Source organism: Stegodyphus dumicola, chromosome 9 (assembly GCF_044657685.1).
Source record: "Stegodyphus dumicola isolate Sdum_Otavi_A_Nest chromosome 9, ASM4465768v1".
Taxonomy (NCBI): domain Eukaryota; kingdom Metazoa; phylum Arthropoda; class Arachnida; order Araneae; family Eresidae; genus Stegodyphus; species Stegodyphus dumicola.
Window position 1 is genome coordinate 100,584,813 of NC_140776.1, and position 22,599 is coordinate 100,607,411.

Below are 22,599 nucleotides of genomic sequence, written 5' to 3' on the forward strand. Positions count from 1 at the left end.
TCCCAAAAAGTCAGTTAAACAAAAGTCGCTATCTCCTTGTTATAGTTGATCATTTTAGTAAATGGACCGAAATTGTTCCCTTAAAACGAGCCTCCGCGAAATTAGTTACCGATTCTATTTTAAATAAATATATTTTAAAATACGGGGCGCCCCTAAAAGTTATATCGGATAATGGTCCTCAATTTGTAAGTAATATATTTGAAGACATGTGCCAAAAACTGGGCATACGTCATTTAAAAATGGTCCCGTATCGGCCGCAATCAAATATAGCGGAACGGGTCAACAGAAATGTAGTGAAAATTATCCGTAGTTATGTTAAAAATTTTCATAAAAGCTGGGATAACTATGTCAATGAATTTGCTTTCGCCCTTAGGACCGCAAAACATGATACAACGGGCAAAACTCCTGCTGAGTTATTTCTAGGCAGAAAGGTTATAACACCGTTAGATAAACTATTTTACGTGCAACAAAGAGCCCCAGAATTTAAAATGGGTGATATAGAAAAACTAATAAAAGAAGCAAAAAAGAATACGGAAGTAGCACAAAGAAAACAAAAATTGTATTATGACTTGAAACGACGGGGAGTAACTTATAAAGTAGGGGATGAAGTACTAAAAATTAAGCATTCACTTTCTTCAGCACCAGAAGATAAAACTGCCAAATTTTTTCCACGCTTTGAAGGACCATATGTTATAGAAAAAATAACTCACGCTGTTGTAGTGTTAAAGGCAAGAAATGGTGAAACCTGTTCCGCAAACATTGACCAGATAAAACCATTCTATGACCGTAATAAAATGCAAATCTTTTCAGATCTTTTGCAGGATCCGGTACGGCAGACACCGCAGGTACAAGTTCCAGAGGTGGGAAAACGACAAGTACAAGGGCAAGCCAATGAGAGACAGAAGCAAGTGAAAAGAAAATTGCCCCGCGGAAAAATTGAAGGTACAAAGAAAAAGAAGCCGTTCCACCGTCCAAAAAACAGAGTTCACGAACACCCCCAGAATGAAGAAGGGAGAAGGACGACGTATGTGGAAAAGACCGGGAGAAAGGACGGCAACTATAACCCGGCTGTGAAACGGAAGATTGACTCATCCGACAGAACTCTCCGCAGCAAAAGTCGCCGAACTGCGGAAGGGCCATCAGCGGCGGAGGAAAAAGTACAAGAAAAATTTGAACGGCCAACAACGAGGTCCAAGCAGGATCACGACAGAAGTTTCCCGGTTCCACCAAGACCAGCTGCCTTCAAACGGCCAAGACCACAAGCAGAGGACAGAAGGAAGATGTTCAAGGGTGGCCGTAGTGGTGAAAAACGGAAGCTTCCAGAGGAAAGCACTGAAGGGCGAGCCCGTACAAGAAGGAGGATCAACCAAGCTACGGTCTGCAGCACCTTTAAAGACTGGGCCCAGAAAAGGATGTCTGAATATTACAAAGATAAGTAAAATTTTATGTTACTTTACAAACTTAAGTTAATCTTTCATTCTTACTGCAAGTGGCAGATTTCAAGAAGTTTTACCTCATGCGAGGTCTACCTTTATCACCAAAAGGGCGAGAAATGAGTTGTGACCGATTTTCTTATTATGTTTTTCAATTACTCGCGCGTAAAACTAAAGTTGATGTATAATAGCGTTGTGTAAAGACTTAAATATTGTAAAAAGTTATTGTATAAATTTTATTTAAAACATTCTAACAAGAAAGAAGTTTTAGTCTGAAAGACTTTTTGAAATGTAGTATTATTTCAATGTAGAAAGAATTGGCACTTGCTTTGAAAAGAATAGAAGTAAACAATGTACTACTAATGTATGTTTTCAAATGTGTAAAATTAACGGCATCTTGATATGTTCTTGTATACATGTGAACTGTTATTTTGAATGTTTAGAAATAACGTGATATGGTAAAAGTGAAAGTAATGTTAAAAAAATTTGTTATTCGTGTGACTGTAAAGATTAAATCATGGTGAATATGTGTTAAAGGTTGAATGATGTAGTTAGGCTCTCTGACGCTACACTTTAGAGTTAGCCACTTTCAGAATAGTACCTCAGGGTCTAGAGTTGAAATTAGGGTGTGTTAAGAGGTCTCGTATGTTGAATTTTAACACGTTAGTGTTTTGATTGTAGGAGGAAGTGTTGAACACATAGACAGAAACACATTCGTGTTTGGTGTTTTTACAACACATGTCAGAGAGCACGGGGAGAGATAATTAAAATAGTCATGAATGAAATAAGAATGTTAAGAAAAGTATATTCTATATGTTATTTACAATGTCATTCTGTAACATTTCATTAAACTAGTTTTCCTTCCAGATCTCTGGAAGGAACCAGAATTGAATAAAGCTCCTGTTTTGATGCAGTACAGATGAAAAAGAAAAAAGATTGTTGTATATTCCGGGAGCTGCTATTGTAACAAATTTCTTTCTTTTAAAATTTTCTAGTTTCTAGCTATGTTATGACTGTAAAAGGTTGGCCTCGCGTTAGTTTCTAGAGCTAAAAGTTTTCAACAAGGTCGTTTTAGACCTCAGTTTCAAACTAATTAACTCTGGCGGGAAGTATGTAAGGATCTTAAGTTTTACTAACGTTTATTTTATTTTAAATCTTTACTATCACTTCTTATTTTCTACTTCCGGCCAGAATTATAAGCGTGAAGGAGTTTATGCAAAGTTGTCTGGCGAACGCCAAGTATTTAAGTGTGGCCTTTTTGCCAAGCAGAAGAGAGGAAGCCGTGAGTTCGAAGCAGGCCGCTTACCTTAGAAGTTACGCAGTTGCTACTTTGCCTTCCAGGCCAGAGGTTTTAATCCTCTTGATAAATTAAACGTATTGTAGTGTTCACAGTCTCTGTGCTACATACGCTTCCTGTTATTATAAGGCCAATCTTATTCTAAAGTTAAATTAGAGTTTAGTTTTATTTTGATATCTTTTAAGTTAGACCCCGAGTGGAGGGTCATTGTATTCCGAAGTACGGAAGTCATTGTATATAAAGAAAAAAATAAAGGGTTTTGTATACCCTTCGTCTGTATCCTGTCTACTTACTACAACTAGTGAACATAGCTTTAGTAAGCTCTCTGTTCTAGTCAGGTCATTGTATGTTTCCGAAGAAGGTTAGAAGAAACATTGAACCTGATACCCTTCTAGATTAGGGGCTCCCAATGAGATCAGTATTGACCACATGGAGGTCGATGAAATTTTAAAGGGTTCATTGATAATCAAAAGTGGTCGAAAACCGAAAATGCACAGGCAGTCATAGTGAAGTTCTCATTGATTAAAAAATTATTAATATTGTAAAATATATAATTTATTATTAATTGATACAAAGCTATATTATGCAGAAACGGAAAAATCATAAAATATAAATATTGAAAAACACGCAAAAGTTATTTAATATATTTTAAAAATCAGTAATATTTTTTAAAATATACAATTTCTTTTTATAAAAAGTGAAATATAAAAATGTAAAATGTAGAATCATAAGAAAACGCAACCAGTAGATAAATAAAGAAATAAAATAAAAAGATAAAAAAAAATTTGGAAGAAAGCAAAGCATCTTCAGAAAATCTGCTGTTATGTACAAACCGCTTGAAAAATTTAAAGCTTTTAATATTCTCTTCTGAGGTATTCAAAATTTGAATGCATCAGCATGTCTGATAGAATCATTGAACTACGATATACAGGGTGTATCAGTACAAGTGACGAGTGACGTGGGCACTGTCCCTCTACCATAATGATTGATCAGTACAGCCCCACGTCCACCATAATCTAGAGCGGCGGTCATCAACCCTTAACTTTACGGACCACTACATATATAATTTTATAATTGGCAGACCACTAATATGAATTAAAAAAAGGTAAATACATTTATACAATAATGATCAGCAGACTACACATATTTCGTTCACATTGAAAAATTACATGAAAAGTAAAAAATATTACCTTCTTGTACAGAAATCTCCACATTTCCATACCACTGAAAAGGAACTTCACGAAAAGCAAGAACAAATCGGCAAACGCAAAGCAATATCAATAAACTGATAGTGTTATGCCGCCAATTTTTAATTATTGTAAACATAATAATCATCGGTTACTCAGCAATAGCGCCATCAATCAACAGTTAGACAAAACGCAAACGGAAACTTCCAGTGATGCAATTATAAACAGTTAAAAATTCCATTAAGTTCCATCCATAAAAATCCATTAATTTGCCTATAGACACGGAGAAAAACTGTACTATTAACGACTGCAATAGCATATGTTTTTAATTCAAAAGGAAAGTCAAAGGAATTTCAGTTCGCGCTAATATTGATAACAGCAGCATATCCATGGATGCCAACTCTCACTTTCAAATGTCTCTAGATAAACCTGCAAAATTAGCTAAAAAGCCACTGAATTGAGAAGGAATTTCGCTAACAGTAGTAGCTAGAATTAAAAAAAAAGTATAAGCCATATTCCATAATAGGTTTCGTTACTCGTCATTTTTTAAACTAAATTTCCTAAAAATATAAATAATGTCCTAATGTTTCTGCGGACTAACAAAATGTTATCACGGACCACCCACCGGCTGGCGACCGCTGATTTAGAGCACCCTTGGGTGATAAATGGACGGCCACACGGGCTCCTTGCGTCGGACGGCCAAATCAAGCGCCTAATGCATACCAAGACCAAAATGCCGTCTGGGAATTTATTAATAATAAAAGAAGATAAGGGCTGAGATACGTGATAAGATGATTATACAATGCCATGCAACGGCTGAAATATGTGACAAGATAATACAGTGCCAGACAAGGGTTGAAATGTGCGGTGTATCAGTACAAGTGACAGGTGAGAACAGGGTCCGGACACCCTAGCGGCTTTCACGGACTATTCGGGTATCGTCCAGATCCTGCAACTGCCCAGAAAAACATCATTGCCAAACAAGGGCCGATGTTGGAAGACAGACATATTGCGGATTTTTAGAATACATTATACAATATGTATTATTATACAATTATATACAATATGTAACAATTAGAGATATTTTACATCAAGAAGTGGTATCAGTGCAGCTGTGAGAAACTTTCACCAGAGACAGAGTACACCTAGCAATGCATGGCCGGAAACACTTTTTTGACGTGGTAGTGACGACACAAAATTCAAGAAGGTACACGAACGGGGGTGAGAAAATATGTTTATTATTCGGAGTACAAAAACAACAACAACAAAAAACAACATAAAGGAGACAACAATCATCATCAAAGATGTTCAAAACTACGATCCGGACTGTTATGCAGGAACCGCGCATCTTCCATGCGTTCTTCCTTCCATTCGTGATGCAGATCCTCCATGCGCCAGAGAAGTGAGGCCTGCATCACGTCCGAGGGCGTAATTTCGAACACCTTCTTTAATGACGACCGTTGTTTGTTTTTGCTATTATTTGTAGGTTTGTGCTGTACTAAGCATAATAAAACATGTTTTGTCTCACTGTTTGTGTCCTTCCTTTTTTGCGTTTAGTGCCTTTACTACTGCACCAGGAAAGAGTTTCCGACCGAGCATTGCTATGCGATTTCCTATCGTCTAGGTGTACTCTATCTCTCCTGAAAGTTTGTCACCGCTGTACTGATACACCCTGTATTTGATATAATACAAGATCTGATTGCACTTGAAGGAGGATATTCAAAAACAAACCTTATTCAAAACACATGTTCACGCTAGGGTTTGGAATTTAAAAGTTATCCTACAGAAATATCCCAAAATAAAAGTCACTAATGAACCAATATTATTCTTTTTTCCTGGCAGGCAATACCAGGAGCAGGTTTTAGTCAAGACTATAACTTACTACAGAAAACAAGAAGCAGACTGAATATTTTTGAACGAGAATGTTTAAGAAATTTTATGCCAAATATATATTTAAAAGATCTGATGTGTACACCATATGACTTCCTTGTACGGAATATTAAATTATGAGCATTTTTTCTTGCATTTTATTTAAGCTTATTGGATTCAATTAAATTTACTTCGTCGATAGCGCATAAACCACAACAGAATAAATGCACTCTTTAAAACTCACTGTATTTGTTTACCATATCCACACTCTGGCGCTAGGTTCACTTAACAGCGTTACATCTCATTCATTTTATAACTCAGAATGCACAAAATTTATATCATCTGAAGAATTATCTAATCGTTGCCACATGTTCTGTTAAAATACTATTATAAATCTAAAACGATGTATAAAAGAAATTTAAAAAGAAAGAAAGGAAGAAAGAAACAGTTTTCACAGACAATTCAGTGTTTCTCATTCAATTAATTCAGTTCTCACTTCGCGACAAGGCAAAAATACATAAATCTCAAAATATCTATATTAAAAATTACAAAGTACATCTTAAACACTTATTTCCTCGAATAAATTCCGGAATGGATTAAAATCATTCAGCATGATTTTATTCGCAATAGTAAAAGAAGGCGTTATCTTTGTTGTTGCGAAGCTTAATTTCTCTAGAATGGCAAGAAATCCACAATTCTGCTAAGTTTCAAATGTAAACAAACATGGCGGCTATAGTAAAAATAATTAGGCTTAGCGCACTTAAACAACTTTTAAATTGTTGATAATTCTACAAATATTGCATGCACATTTATTAAAGCATAAAAACCTTAACCGGAAGATACGAACAACATAATTCAATCATTTTTAAAGCAATAAATGCACAATTCAAAAACATGTAAATAAGAATAAAGAAACTGAGATCACTGAGCTGAGTAACAGAGCGGATATATATATATATATATATATATATATACGGTACGGCCAAATGCAATCAAAATAGGAGGTGCACATCTACATGTTATAGCAGTCTTATACAAAATTTCAACGTTCTGAGGCTACTCGTTTTTGAGTTATGCGAGATACATACATAAGAACGCCACAAACGCCACAAAAAATTCTGTTCGGAATTCATTTTAAATCAGTTTTATAATTTTTTGCGGAAAAAAGGAGTCTTTTATTCCGTCCTTGGAGTTTTTGAGTGATATTCGTAAAGATATCACTCAAAAATTTCGTTAAATGCATTCGATAGCGGCCAAAATGGATATTTTCGTTGAAATATGATACCCATAATTTTTCGCGTTACAATACATCCTTTTTACTTCGTACAAGGAAGTACAAATTGCATCATTACATCAAATGCAACTATCATATTTATTAAAATCGAATTTTGAGGCAATTAGAATATAGTATGTTTTGTTTCTGAAAACTTTCTATTTTTCCAAAATTAAAAATGATAATACTACAGAAAATTATAAAACAAAAATCTAAGATACCCCTTCTTCAAAACCATTGTTCATATTCAAATTGTCTTGTTTATTATTTATGTGCAATTACTTGTATTGTGATTATTGGTATATGCTGTATGTTACAGAAAAAACTGTAAGGAGGTCGATGAAGAAAGAATTTTTTAAAAAAGGATTGATGGAAAAAAAAAAGGGGGGGGATTGGGAATCCATGTAGTAGGTATTACTATCTCGGTTAATCGAAAGTTACTTGTATGTCGATATTCATCTAATCAAAATATCCACAGTAAATTTTCGAAATGTATTTATTTTCTCCTTCAATTGAATATAAACGCGGCACTTTTGTATACGTAGCCCTTTTTCCGTTATTGTATTATGCGTGTCACACAATTACATAGCCTTGAAAATATGTCAGCATACAGAAACATGACCTTGGAAATGATGTCAGTTAAATATATTGGCAGTTAGCCAGCCGATAATAGCAAAGTCCCCAGAAGAGACAAGCTCTAAACTTACATGTCAACTGGAATGATTTTAATTTAAGAAATTTTTCATTGCTCTTAAAAAACGGAAGCCATTTACTTTTTATTTGTGGACGGAATCGAATAACTTTGGCTCAGAGAAAATGTTTCTATAGCACTCAAATAAAAAATTTCCTTAATGGTTTAGTGATAGAATCGAATGATTTTAACTGAAAGAAAATATTTATAACTCTTAGGAAGGAAACCTGCTACGTATTTATTGATTCAGGAAACTGAATATAATTATATTAATTTACAGAAAAATTTTCATAGCATCCAGAGGCTTTTCTGTTTTAACTAACAGACAGAATTGGATTCTAGTGTAAAGGAATTTTCATTGTAACAAAACAAAAGCTTTTGTTTTAATTTGTCAATCGATATATGATTTGTGAACTGAAATATGAATTATGGATTCAATTATAATTTGTGGACTAAATAATGATTCTGGCTTATCAAAGTTCTACTTTTCTGTAATTCAAGCCTAAATAAATATAAATCTAAAAATCAATAGCTAGACAAAGCCTTTAAATGCTTTACCAAGGAGTGGTGCGAATGTCCAATGCCAGGATAAGGGTCATGATTTCTCATCTGCAAGTAGTAAGCGCAGGTACACGGCACGCCAAAGAATGCCGCCATTACGTAATAGAAAAATAGATGACGCCACCGCCACCTTGGATCATATCAACAACCGGAAGAGATGTTGCCTCAAAATAAAAAAACTTTGAAAAAAATGGTCTTTGCCACAAAATAAAAACGAAATTACACATGACGTCATTCTAACTACACCAGTTCCGGGATAGCCCCGTCCCTCCCGAGCTTGGACTGAAGCTCTTACAACTGACGAAAATCAGTTAACGTCGGCTGGAATTTGTTATTGCTAAATCACACGATCAGAATAGGTAACTCTTGCCTTCACATATGAAGAACTTTGTTTAGCGGAGAACGAACGTCCTCTAAAGCTGGCCGTATATTCTTGACCGCAAATATAGCAGCAAGAGGGCTCCTTTTTCGGTTTTTTAGAGTCTTTAGACTCAAGGCATAAAGCACATTTCACACAGCGAGGAGGGTGCCGACATTGATTCTGCGCATGAAAGAAGGATTGGAAACGAAAACATTGCATGATTCCGCGCCATCCCTTGTAGCATTTCACTTTAATGTGAAGATACATTGGATAATTTATATTGCGAACTTCCCTTGACGTGTCCTCCTTCGGAAGGATAATCAGAAATAGTGGCATTTTAATGATTTCCGTGCCCTTACGCTGAGCCATCTGCACAACCTTGTTAATTTGAAACTCGTCTGCAATAAGAGCTTCTCCGGCGTCTGTAACACTAGTGTCTATAGGAAGACATCTCATGACGGCCTTAATATTCTTAGCAGACGTAAGCTAGTATGTGTGGAATTTAATAGCCGTGCTATCCAGTAAGGCTGTAACTTTTCGATAAGCTTCTGTGTTGAAGACTTTTACGGGAAATTTGTGATTAGCTTTCATATGAGCCTTGAAATCCTTAATCGCGGACTTCTCTAATAGTTCACAGAGATTTTTCTGTGAATAGTCTGAATCTTTGATAACTATGGGTGTGGTAGCGAAGTTTTGCAATTTTGCTCGGATAACTAAAATCACTGTCACGTGATGCATCCTGTTGAATCTCACTCGTCGAAAGATGTTCAGGGGCATGGCCTGAGTAGAGACGGCCTCCGAGGCCGATGAAGCAGACAGATTATGATTTTTTCCTATAGAACACAAGCCCTTGGGATGGCTTAGCTTCCGCTTTTTACATTTTTATTCTTGGCTGGGTTTTTTTACTAAGGGGTCCACCGTCTTCCTCCTCAATGCTGATTTTATCGCTTTCCTCTTGAACAGCGAATCTGTTACCCTTGGGGGAAGTCGGGGAATTTGGGGCTCATCTGCGTTTACCCAGAACTAATTCAAAGTCCATATCCTTAGTTATGGTGTTCGAGTTCGCGTCCGTTACAACAGGAGGCTCAGGAGCTTGATGGACTAGAGTAACAGCGGTAGCCGAGATAGAAGTGAACTGCTCAAGGAATTGCTCCTTGTAAGTTGGTATCTCATCAGCTATCTGGAGCATGAATTTTTAACGAAACGATAATTCCAACTGTCTGCTTCCAGCGCATTGTTGATCGCACGTGTCTTGAATTCCTCTTAATCAGCAATAATCTGCTTTAAAAAAGCCATAATTTAGTGATTCGGAGCCATTCGGTCATGATTCGAGAGACAATTCCGGAGACGTGCTAGAATCTGCAGATGCGTTTGTAGCGTACGTTCGTAAAACTACACTAAATGAGTTCTGAGCGAACAAATCCAATCACTCCGAAGCAATTCGATGGATATTCGTCAGATATCTACCAGCTCTCCCGTCGAATCGACGCTTTCTTGGCTTTTATCGGAGAACTATATAGCGAAGAACTTTAAGCGTCTTCAGCGCTGCGCAACCGTAAAGGAGAAATGTAAATTACCCAACAGGAAGCCACACAAATTATAATTAATGAAAGATAACAACCAAAAAGTATGCGATATACCGCTTTTAATTATTTATTTCTTAATTGGCGCTACTAAAATGTTATTTTTAAATTCGAATATGTGATAAAATGGCAGAAAAAAGAAATGATTAAAGCAACAACCAATTTTAGTGTAACTATCTAAAAAATAAATATTCGACTAAAAGCGGTAGATCGCATACTGATTCTAAAGAATATGCTCGTTTTGTTACATAATACGCTGAACAAAAGGAACAGACTATAAAAGAAAATAATTAACATTATTATTAACGAGAAGTAATAAATGCAGTTAAAAATAATAACTATAAAAACTTTGAATTCAAACTTGTGTAAAGAAATCAGCTAGGTTTCTTTAGTTTTTGCATAGTTTGCCTAGCCGATGGTCATCTACTGTTACTGCTGTTATTCCACAAATTCCTGTTTTCCTTTTCGTTTTTTTCGCCAATAGTTTTATTTTGTTCTGATGGTTAGACACCATAGGCGGTTGCGGCTATTGGAAATTCGTTGATGATAGTTTAAAAACTGATAAAACATTAACCATAATTGCAGGAACCAGAAAAAGAATTAAATAAATAAAAAAATTTTAAAAAAATTTAAAAAGTAAATAAATAAACTCACTGGAAGAAATAACCATAACACCCCCTTTTCTCAGAAAAAGAAAAGAAAAAACTCATCGTCTAAATCGCGTAGTCGTTAGCTCGCCGCGAATTCATAACTGTTGGATCTAATTCTTTACTCCATAGTAGAAAAGCGAGAAATGTTCATATTCCACCACCCAGATGATTTATTAATGATGACCAGTCATAAAGATGCCCACACCTTTATGCAAGTCGGCTTCTGTTCACCCAGACAAATGCTATCATAAAGATGGCTGTGACATAAAGGTACCGGTAATTCGAAATCCGCTTTCTCCACTTTATAACTTCAACTTCATGAGGGGTTTTCGCCAAGATTCCTCATAAAGCTGCTCTAATATTAAAAATACCTGCATCTCGACGAAAGTTCCTTTCTTCAAGTTATAAATCGAATTTCACAATATTCATAAAGGTACATAAGGGTGCCGACACCGTTTTGACAAGTTACCCTCATCAAGCGTCGCCCAGACGGTATAGTGGTTAGGGGAGCCTACTGCGGTACTGAAGGGCCTATGGACGAACCCCGGAGAAAACATGGATGTTTATAAATGCATAGAGTCCGTGTGACATTGGGGTACTCTAAATGTTTGGCGAGCCGAAAATTCTCTCGTGTAGTTTGGTGTAAAGGGACCTCGGACCATCCCTCGGGATGCTCTTCCTCAAAATTGGGTAGGGAACCTCGCTGTCTTTGGAGTACGCTCTGGCAACCATTCTTCCATGTAATATGGACACGACAACAACAAAAACAACACTCGTCAAGCAATAACAGGTATATGTGAGGGTGTCGGTACTTTTAAGGGGGGATTTCGCAATCACAAACGTGTTTTGACGTAAAGGTAACGGCAACCTGGCGAGTGTTGCTTTGAACATTGCTAGCGAACATTTTGCAAAAACTGAACTTAAAGAGAGTACGAGCACCTTTATGTACTTACATTTATATCCCTAACATTTAAAATAATAGTGAAAAGTAACTAAAGTGTGTTTCGAATTAGGAGAAGTACGTAACATATTACCAATTTGCAAAGCTCTTGGTAATATAGCATCTACAATATCAATTTTGTTTTAAATTTAATTGTATAACTGTCAGTACTCATTACGAATTACGACTATGATCACATTGTACTCGACAATGTCAATACCTCCTTGCAAGCAACAGTAACTCTGCAGTGCTCAAGATAAGTGGTCATTAGGTATTTTCCCCTTAGTATCGACAGTTCTCACCATGCACTTTCTTTCTATGTTTTGATTCTTCTTTCAGTGTTCTTCATTTTACGTTTTCAATTCATAGGACACAGTACTAAGCTGTAGTTTTTTTTTACTTATTTATTATTTTTTTATTCCATCGACGGGATTCAATGGGCTGAAGAGCACCTAACCCAGTGAGCCAGCTGTTCTGTCATTGACGAAAAGAAAAAAAAGTGACAATCCACTAAAATAAAACTTTCACATGTGTGCCCCGGCATTTTGATGAAGGCTGCTTTCTTATTGGTATTAAAAAAATTTCTTAAGGATGCCGGGAACTGTTGGAACTGTTGTCTAATGTTGGACTTGCACGAAAGTTTTTTTCCTGCACTTTTATGCAAGTTGGTGCTGAGCTCAGACCACTTCATCCGTCCTTGCCAATTGCAGTAATTTTTCCCTTGTTCCGCAATAACCATACTAACTTTTTTAAGGCAAGACTCGAATAATACAGCCCCTGTTAGACAGTATAGTGTGCCAATTAATCTGGATCCAGCAGCTTTTTTTCACAGAATTTGAAGTTGGTAGTCATCTGTTGTCAGCAGGTCCCTCAAAAAGTAAATTTATCTGAATGTCTGCTTAGAACTCATTGAGACATTAAATTAGAATTATTACACCATTTTTAAGCTTGCTTCAGTGAGTAAAGGAAGTTACATTTGCAATCTTTTTAAATATGTTTCGCATTCATTCGTTTTAGTGCACTAAAATGGATAAAACTCCTAGGAAGAGAGGAAAGTAATCACACTTAACAGACACACATTCATTGCTATAAGAAATATTGCTTCCACGGTTGAGGATGGAAAGTTGAGTGTTCTTGAATTTTGAGAAAACCCAATGAACTGGATTATTTTATCCAGAAAGAAAGGACAAATGCGGAAGGAAAAAGGAAACAACTCAAAAGTCTGATCGATTTCTACTCCGGCAAATCCAGCAAAAACTAACTAAGACCTTAAAAGAGATCTATTATCGATTAATATTTATGTTCATCTTTCATAAGATGTGCGGCTTATACTTCTGACTGTCATTCGGAAGGCGCGAAGCCAATTAAAAAAACAAATTTTGACAAGTTAAATGAAGAAAAACGATTAATGTGGTTGAAGAGTACAAAAATTGGCCTATAAATAACTGAAAAAAATTCCTTTTCAGCCATGAGATATATTTACTTACTCACCATTACACATAATTTAGCAAAGGTTAATTAATAAGATTTCAGCATATTAAACTGTAAAATACCCTTTTTTGGAGTTTTTTGGCACCGGAAGTCTAATTGCTCTTGATGAAATGATGAATTCATTGAAGTATCTAAAAATTTTTAAAAGTAGGATTCTGTCACTTCTTGACAACCTTCCCAGTACATTTTAGTTTGACTTGGCTCCACGCCGCAGTGCGAAATTTGTCTGAAGGTTCATGTGGGAAAATAAAATTATTGTGCTAGATTGGCCTGGAAACTCCCCAAGCTTAAAATCGATCGAAAATTTGTGGCACATTGTGAAGGAACATCTTAGCAAAACGGTCTATACGACAAAAGAGCAGAGGATTGATTTAAGAATGTAGTAAAAGTGTGGTTCCATGGCAAGAAGTAAAAAATATAAGTAGAAGAATAGTAGAATCAATGTGTAAGTGCGCTCTAGAGGCTATTTCCTCTAAATGAGGATATATTTCCTATTAATTTTATTATTATCACTGTTTACGAAAGTATGTACTTAAATTATCAAAAAAATCGCTATGTCCTTGTAGAGACATTAGGTAATTTTGAAGTAGGAGAGATGAAAAATGAGCAATGCCCTCGCCGGGACTCGAACCTCTCGAGATACGCGCTGAGTGTGCTGATCACTACACCATGAAGGCATGCTAAGAAGGTGGGAGAAATGCCTTATATACACCCCCTTTAAAGGGCGACTGGGGATTAGGGGACCCAATCGCCAAATGCTGGTGGTGGAAAATCATCATTCACCACTTTTTCTTTTCTTTTCTTTTCTTTTTTTTTTTTTTCTTTTCTTTTTTTTTTTTTTTTTTCTTTTTCTTTTCTTTTCTTTTCTTTTTTTTTTTTTTAGTTCAGGCGCTAGTGTTAGGTATTTTTAACATTAGGTATTTTTTAGACATTAGGTATTTTTTAAAAGCAGGAAATGTGAAAAATGAGCAATGCCCTCGCCGATAATCGAACCACGCACCTCTCGAATACGCGCCGAGCATGCTGACCATTGCGCCACGAAGGCATGCTAAGAAGGCGTGAGGAATACCTTATATCCTAATTAAGTTGAACAAATTGTTCTATAGTAGTACATATATTGCTATCCTTTTCAAGCCAGTTCATAGTTTTAGTGTGAAATTTACGATATATATTGAATACTGGCAAATATACAGAAAGTTGTTGTCCAAAAGGAATGATATAAATTGAGCCTCAAATCATAACTTTTTAACCTAAGCTAAAATAATTTCTATCAGAAGTAAGATGATTCCTGAATTGTGCTAACTATTAAAACTTTTCTGTCCATTACCATTTTATTAAAATAAATCTTAATTTCAGTCACATCCAAATACCTAAAGACATATAAATAAATAAATAAATAAAAATATAAAAAATTGCCTGGAGAAATTTCTCACGATGAAAAGTAACAGATTAGTAACTGCACTAGCTACTCGAAAGCCGTTCTATTGTTATATCTGTCTATTTTTAAATTTGCTTGCTTACTTGGCTACATCAGCTATACCAAATGAAAATACCACCATCCAAGCATATAAAACGCAATAGGCCCATCCCTTTGGGGTCCTTGCGTGACCTATTGACTCGGAGATGGATGCAACTGTGTTGCAAAGAAAATAAAGCACATAATAATAGTAAATCTCGTGCGTAAGGACCTGTGGGAAAACCATCGAAGCGTTGACGTAATCGGAACCAAAAGAGTAGCGACAATTCTTCGCTTACTAATTAGTGAGTCTTCTCAGGATGGCGTTTTTGACCTTGTCTGGTTCACCAACAACACCACGAGGTATCTAAAGATGAAGGCTAGGCTCTGTAAAATGTTTAGTAACCGGTTTGCTGGATTCCCCATCATAATAGTGACCGGCGAATGTTGATGGAAAGTCCCCGTAAAGTGATGTTTGGGCTATGCGTCACATCTCGGTTGTGTGAAGAGCGTTTGAGCATTCTGCTGCGAGATTTTAGTTTTCTTGCTTTACAGTATAGATCCATTGGAAATTGGTAAGTAAGCATTCTTACTTTTTGTAAATGAGAGGAATATTATAAAATTTAATCTTAAGTAATATACATTAAGTTATTTCGGTAGCTAAATGTTTATATAGTTAAGTTACTGTTAAGTCTACACAGTGCAGTTAAAGCTTGATTTAGTGGTTAATACCGGGGACAATGTCGACTGTTAGCTCAGAATTGCCTGTTAATTCAAGGCCTGGTTAGTAAAACTTTTAATCAGCCTTCGATCATTCAGGAGCTAGCTGTACGATTCGTACATAAATGTTGAATGAAGAAATTTTACAGCCAATAAATTTCAATTATTGGAGGTAAAGTTCCTTCAAAAAACGTACAACAAAACTTATCATCATGCGCAATGTTAGAATTGTTACATCTTAACCAGAGACGCATTTATTATATTTCTTTCGATGTATCTTATTTTTTGAAAGCATAATTTCACTTTCTATTTTTTAAAATTTCTGGAGGATTTATTAATAATATGCACAGTCAAATTTAATATGATTTTGTTGTAATCGAATCATTAAATAATCGGATATTTTTTTAAAAAAAATTTAAGATAATTACTTACATGCTCTTTTCCAGCTATTTAATAAAAATTATTATTATACATTTATTTAAATAAAAACGAAATAAATGTGCAACTAGAATAGAAGAGAAACATGCCAATGTGACAATCAAAATCGCAATAACAACCTTGTATTTAGCGTACATTATTAAAACACCCAATCGATTTCGATAACGACCATGTGTTTCTGAGACTCCTTTGCCGATGCTTCATTTTTCTTCATTTTTACCCCTTTCTAGTAATTTCGTTCTCCTGATGAGGAGGGACCTTTAGCTGCCCTCGAAATCGATTGAGTGTTTTAATATATGTACGCTAAATAAAAGATTATTATTGCGATTCTGAAATGTGCAACTAGTTAAAAAACTGATTTTTGTTCATTTTAAAACCGCGTATATAGCCAAAAAAATAACAACTGATAGGGAAAAAATATTTTGAGGTTTACATATATATATATATATATATTTAAGTTTTACATCAAGTTAAGTAAGTAAAATAATAACAAATTATTACATACAAAATCTTATAACAAATGATATTGCCTACTTATTTATTTATTTGAAAATAATTAAAAAGTTAATCAAAGAATAAAATTTTAAAAAAAATCAAAAATTTGAAGTTCCTTTGCATGAGTACTTGTTTATTTGCTATATGTACTTGAAACATAACAGGCGAAAGACTATCTACCTTAAAGAAACGATGTCTGTCTTAGATGAGAGTTTTTTAAAAGACGCTCTTTATGCTGCTTCTATATGAATAGCGAAAAATAAGAACATCGCATGTGGCTAGCTTGATCTCTGGAATTCGAGGAAAGCAGAATTACCACTATTCAACGAGATTTGTCCACTTGACCACTGAGGAGCGAGCTGAGAAAGATATTCATAATAAATTAAGTTCAAGTATAAAAAATGTGGCTTAAGTATAAAAAATGTGGCCATAAGCATACTATAAATTTTGCATTCAAAAATTTTCTTGTGTGCGAAAGCTTTATGGATTTTCATCAAGCTCCGAAGTCTTTTTTAAATTTATTCAATAATAAATGCGTGGTTCCACTTTTCATTCGAGTCTGTTGTCATTCAGTAAAATGTGAAATATTTATCTTTAAAACTTCATCTATCTGTTATTGATTAAAAAACTAAGCTATTTAAAAGCAATAGATGTAATTTTCGTAAAAATATTATTATTATTTTTTTCTTACTTTTCAATATGATTGATTTAAATAAAAACGCATATAGTTAGTTCATAATATATCTAACTTAAAACATTAAATGATTTATAGAATGAAAGCAGCACATTTTTCCACTTTTCAAATATACAGATCATATATATGACGTTCATATGTTAATCTAAATGCATATTCATCTTATAATATGTTTCACTGTTTCCACCTGTTGATACCCAATACTGATAAACTGTATTAAGCTTTAAAGGATTTTAAAGCCATATTAAGCTTTAAACTATATTACATCATATAATTCTATATAATATTAAACTATATTTAGCTTAAATTAAATTATATTATAAAATTATATATAATGTTAAGTTATATTAAGCTAAAACTCTTGTTTGATAAACTATATTAAGTTTTAAAGGATAAAATCGCTTTTTGGGCGAGCTTTTAAACCCAAACCCTTTCAGATTTGTTTAATACTTTATTCGCTTTAGTTATCAGAAGAATTTATTTTAGACGTTTTTGAATGTCCTTCCTATTTGTAATTATTTTGTTGATTATTTTTTATACTGTCAATTACTTTTGAATATTTTCTTTGTCGGAGTTTACTCTTTTCATTTTAGAAAGTAAGCGTTAGATTTACTTATAGAATTTCATTTTAATTTGTTTACAGATGAGTTCCAGACATATTTTATTTAATTCCATATGTATGACGATTCATATTTAGAGAACTGTTATCGAATCGCCTTAAATATGATGATTCATATTTACAGAATCGATTCCAGCCATACTTCATTACATAGGCGGTTTTTGGAGGCCTTCCCTAAAAATGAAAAATAGCGAAATCTTCATAGAACGTTTTGCAAAAAATATTTTTAAATGTTCTTAAAAAATTTGGATTATTTGATGAAACGCACCTCCGCAATTCAGCGGCTTGGGCGGTCGCCCTACCTCGCCTTTCCCGATGCATCTGGGATGAACGACCGGTTTAATTGGGGTAATACTCAAGATGACGTCTACAGTTAACCCAAAAGCCAGATTCATCCGAAGGCAATTAAAAAACAGAGGAAAAAGGAATAACCCTCGTTAATTAATTTAAAAAATACTATTAATAAATTTATCTGTATTTTTTAGTAGTTTAATCAGCAGTGTAAGCTCATTTTGTTAAATTAGCATGAATGAACAAACGATAAATAATGCAGAAGTGAAGAAACTAAGGTATAAATGACATTAATTTAACAATATTTTGGAAGAATTTGGACAGTGTCATTTAACTCCAAACTCACATTAAATTGTTAGTTAGCAATTTACTTTTAAAAGATAGGTGAGCAGTGTTAATGTTCCGGATTGCGTACAAATGTAAATTACGTACTTTAGGCGATAAAAATAATTCCTAACTATGACATAATTTTTTATTGCTATTTTCTTTTGCTTTTTTGTAATTTTCGTAAACATTTTTGTTTCGAGGTGATAGTTTGTGATAGATAATTTTTTGTCATTTCGTAATTAAAAAGAGATTTTTTTTTTTCAATGTGGACAATGGCGTAGTTAGAGGGGAGAGGAGGGCGCTATGCGCTCCGGAAGGGAGTCATTTTGAGATTCTGAATTGCATACCGAATTAATTTGGGGAAAAAATAGCTTTTACTCGAGTATTCGAAGATTTCGAAGTATTCGAAGATTACAGATCTGAACAGCTACATGCTGTTGTTAAACCTTTTCTACCACGTCGAAACTTTTGAATGCAAATTATGAACACCAACTAAATTATGATCACGGTGACATTAATAAGGAAGAATTCCTTTTCAAGACAGAAGTATTTCAAGATTTTATTTTCCCGTAATTGCTAAGGAAGACGATACAGGAATATGGGAGAGCAGTCCTTTTGAATTTTTGCAGTTCATTTTAAAATACAATCTCCAGAACAAAGTTCCAAATATTCTGCTTCTATTGAGAACTTTGTTCACACATGCTGTAAGCTGTGTTGGTTGTGGAAAAAAGTTTTCTAAATAAAAACCATTTAGTAATAAATGATTTAGTACTAAATAAAAATCAAGTGAACCTCTACGATGCCATTGAAGGTTTTATGGGAAAACAAAAAGGCAAAATGATAAATAATATAATTTTAAAATGTTAGAGTGAAAATTAAAAATAATAAATAAATAGAGTTTAAATGTACTTCGTTATATGACATTTTTATTTAGATATTTGTTTGTATATCATGAAAGGCGGCACATTCAGGGGTCGCTCTAGGCGGCAGAAGCTGTAGCTACGCGAGTGAGAGAGGGCCCAGTTAATACGCAGAAATTTGGTAAATCGGGGCTTGATTCCCTCACCCAGTTCATTTCAGTTTCTAACCTACACATTCTTGTTGACTCAACAAATAAAGATTCGAAAAACAAACAATTTAAAGGTCCAAACGAAACAATAACAATTTGAACATAAAATTAAGTTAACAAAACTAAATTACATTGCACAATGTTTTTAGGCGTATATGTTGACAATTGTTGTTTTAAAACTATTGACAACTGAAAAATAACAAATTTTGTATATAAGACTACTATAACATGTAGATGTGCACCTCGTATTTTGGTTTCAATCAGCCGTGCCAAACGTATATAAATATATTTATAAATATATCCACTCTGTTACCCGGCTCAGTGATCTCAGTTTCTTTACTCTTATATGTTTGTAAATTGTACATTTTTTGTTTTAAAAATGATTGAATTATGTTGTTTTTATCTTCCGGTTAAAGTTTTTATGCCTTTCGTAATTCTGGAAGCAATATTTGTACAATTATCAATAATTTAAAAGCTGTTTAAGTGCGGTTAAGTTTTAAATAACATGATGGACATATTTGTTTACATTTGAAACAGCAGAATTGTAGATTTGTTGCCAATCTAGAGAGACTAAGCTTCGCAACACAAAAATAACGCCCTCATTTATTATTGCGAATTAAATCATGCTTAATCCTTTCTGGAATTTTTTCGAGGAAATAACTATTTAAGATTTACTTCGTAATTTTTAATACAGATATTTAGAGTTTTTATGTATTTTTGCCTTGTCGCGAAGTGAAAACTGAATTAATTGAATGAGAAATACTCAGTCGTCTGTGAAAAACCGTTTCTGTTTCGTTTTGTTTGCTTAATTTCTTTTATGCATCGTTCTAGCTTTGTTATAGTATTTGAATAGAACATGTGGCAACGATTAGGTAATTCTTTAAATGATATAAATTTTGTGCATTCTGAGTTATAATATGAACATAATATAATACTGTCAAATAAACCTAGGGCCAGAGTGCCGCTATGGTAAACAAAGTGAATTTTAAAGAATGCATTTATGCTATTGAGGTTTATGCGCTGTCGGCGAAGTAAGTTTAATTCAATCTAATAAGTTAAATGAAATGCAAGAAAAAATGCGTATAATTTAATATTCCGTACAAGGAAGTCATGTGGTGTACACATCAGATTTTTTCTTAAAAGCTTTTTAGAAATAAAAAACAAAGATTATTTTCAATTAATTTTAATTTAGCGACAACAGAGCAGATTATGTGTAAGTACAAAGTAAACCTGGCTATCTGCTTTTCGTACAGAAAAACTGTAAGTGAAAAAACTGTTTTACGCAATTGCACCAGCTGGACTTATTTTATGTGGCGTAAGTACGAAGAACGTGATATTTAATAAATAAAGTTAATTTATAAAAGGTAATAATAATAAGACAAAATATTTTTTGTTAGTAATTTTATTAAGAAAACTGAATAGTGATATGATAAGCTGAGAAAAGACTGAAAAAATATAAAAATCTATGCGAACACTTAACACTGCATCGGAAATTCTAGGTATGTTGCAATGCAACTTTAAAAAAAATTTTGTGATTTGTTGTTGAACTATATGTGGAGTAAGTGCGAAGAAAACGATGCTTAATAATAAAGCTAAAAAAGATAATAATAATAAAAAAAGATAATGGGTTAGCTGGAGTGAGTGTAAAAGCAGACTTGTAGACGGCTAGCTCAGGGAGTCTTTGCTTTGTAATAAACCTAACAAACCTTTCTAGACGACTGTTAAAATATGAAACTTCTCGGAATTTTTTGTCTTTTTCATTAATTTTTTTTATTCCGGTTCTTTTGTGAATATTATTTTTACTTATCTTGTTTATTTCTAGTGAGGTTTATTTCTCAGATATTTAAACTAAGTTCTGTATTTTTGAATACTGATTTAATTTACTTAACCAAATGTACTTAATCTGCAGCTTGACCTGCTTGAAAATAAAGTAAATTATTACTAGTGTTTTTCTGTAAATTTCGATATGGTTATTCATCTCTTGTATTTTTAGCTGACTTCCGATTACTCGTGATTTCATGCATTACCGCAATTTTTTATTTATTATTTTTAACAGCTGTATTAAATATTAACAACATATTTCCTAATTTTTAATGACTAATGCCAGCGGAAAATCTTTTTTGAAGGAGGGCATCAAAAAGGCAGGAAGAGAGAGAAAAATTTAGATCTGATGATGCTCGTAATCATCAAAAGTTCTTTTCCCGGACAGCCAGACAAGTGTAAAAATAACTCAAATAAAAAGAATAAACGTGTGATGCAATGAATTGCTTACATAACACACCTGCATACAACCTTCAGGGAAGGATGTAGTTTCGTAACCTACCGTTCGTGAAGCGGTAGCTTGTTTGTGACGTTGAACAAGACCGTAAAGGGGAAAGTCCCTGTTATTTTGTTATCACTGTAGTCTATGAATGCATACGGAATTTTGATAACTGAAAATAATTTTATTATCTTTTCGGCATCCTTTTGGAACTATTTTCTATCAACTTCTACGAAATTTTTATTTTGATTTAATTTCGGATTAATTTCTATTGATTAAACTCGGAATTAATTTCTCTTAAATTTTCGATATTATTTTACAGTTCTATTCCTTGAATTTACGCGGAATTTAGATTTGACACGTCATTAACTTTCTATTACATTTGCGTCTGTACTGCTCAAAGGTATTTCTAGGCTTGTATGGGTTTTGTTATCAATATTTAGTATTTTATCGGGTATCTTTATCCTTTAAGAATTCTTTCAGGGATGCTATCAGCTTATTTACTCCTCTATTTAAATGTTTTATTTTCTCATTTATTTTTATGCACATTTTATTTATTATTATTTACATATTACATACCATTTTTCACTTCTATGTATAATTCTTAACTGATTTCACTGATCTTTCTTAGTGATTCTTTATTGAATATAATTCTTTACTGATACATCATAAATCATACATCATAAATCTTCTTTGATGATTTTGTTCTGTCACTTATTTTCTAAATTTCATTGCAGTTTTAATATAATTAAAATACAATTTGTTTATCCAAAGCAAATACATGATCATTAATAGTTTTGTGTGTGATTTTGAAATTTCGGGGCATTTTCTGGTGTAACAAATATTTCACTATAATAGGCATATACCGGTAATTTGTTTTACCGATCTTTCGAT

General features: G+C 33.8%; 2 protein-coding genes across 4 annotated transcripts in view; both read left to right on the forward strand.

The window, feature by feature from the left end:
- Positions 1-22,599, forward strand: part of LOC118198487 (uncharacterized) — a 180,393-nt gene that overhangs the window by 76,147 nt on the left and 81,647 nt on the right. The window lies entirely within an intron of this gene.
- LOC118198588 (G protein-coupled receptor Mth2-like) overlaps positions 1-22,599 on the forward strand; it is a 40,652-nt gene that overhangs the window by 12,658 nt on the left and 5,395 nt on the right. The window contains exon 1 of one of the 3 annotated variants that reach the window (XM_035370302.2): positions 15,128-15,367. The exons of 1 other annotated variant lie outside the window; for it this stretch is intronic. The gene's annotated coding sequence lies outside the window, so the exon portion shown is untranslated. Of the gene's footprint in view, positions 1-15,127; positions 15,368-20,458; positions 20,477-22,599 lie in introns of those variants that run through there. One more of the 3 variants, XM_035370318.2, reaches the window with a different exon arrangement.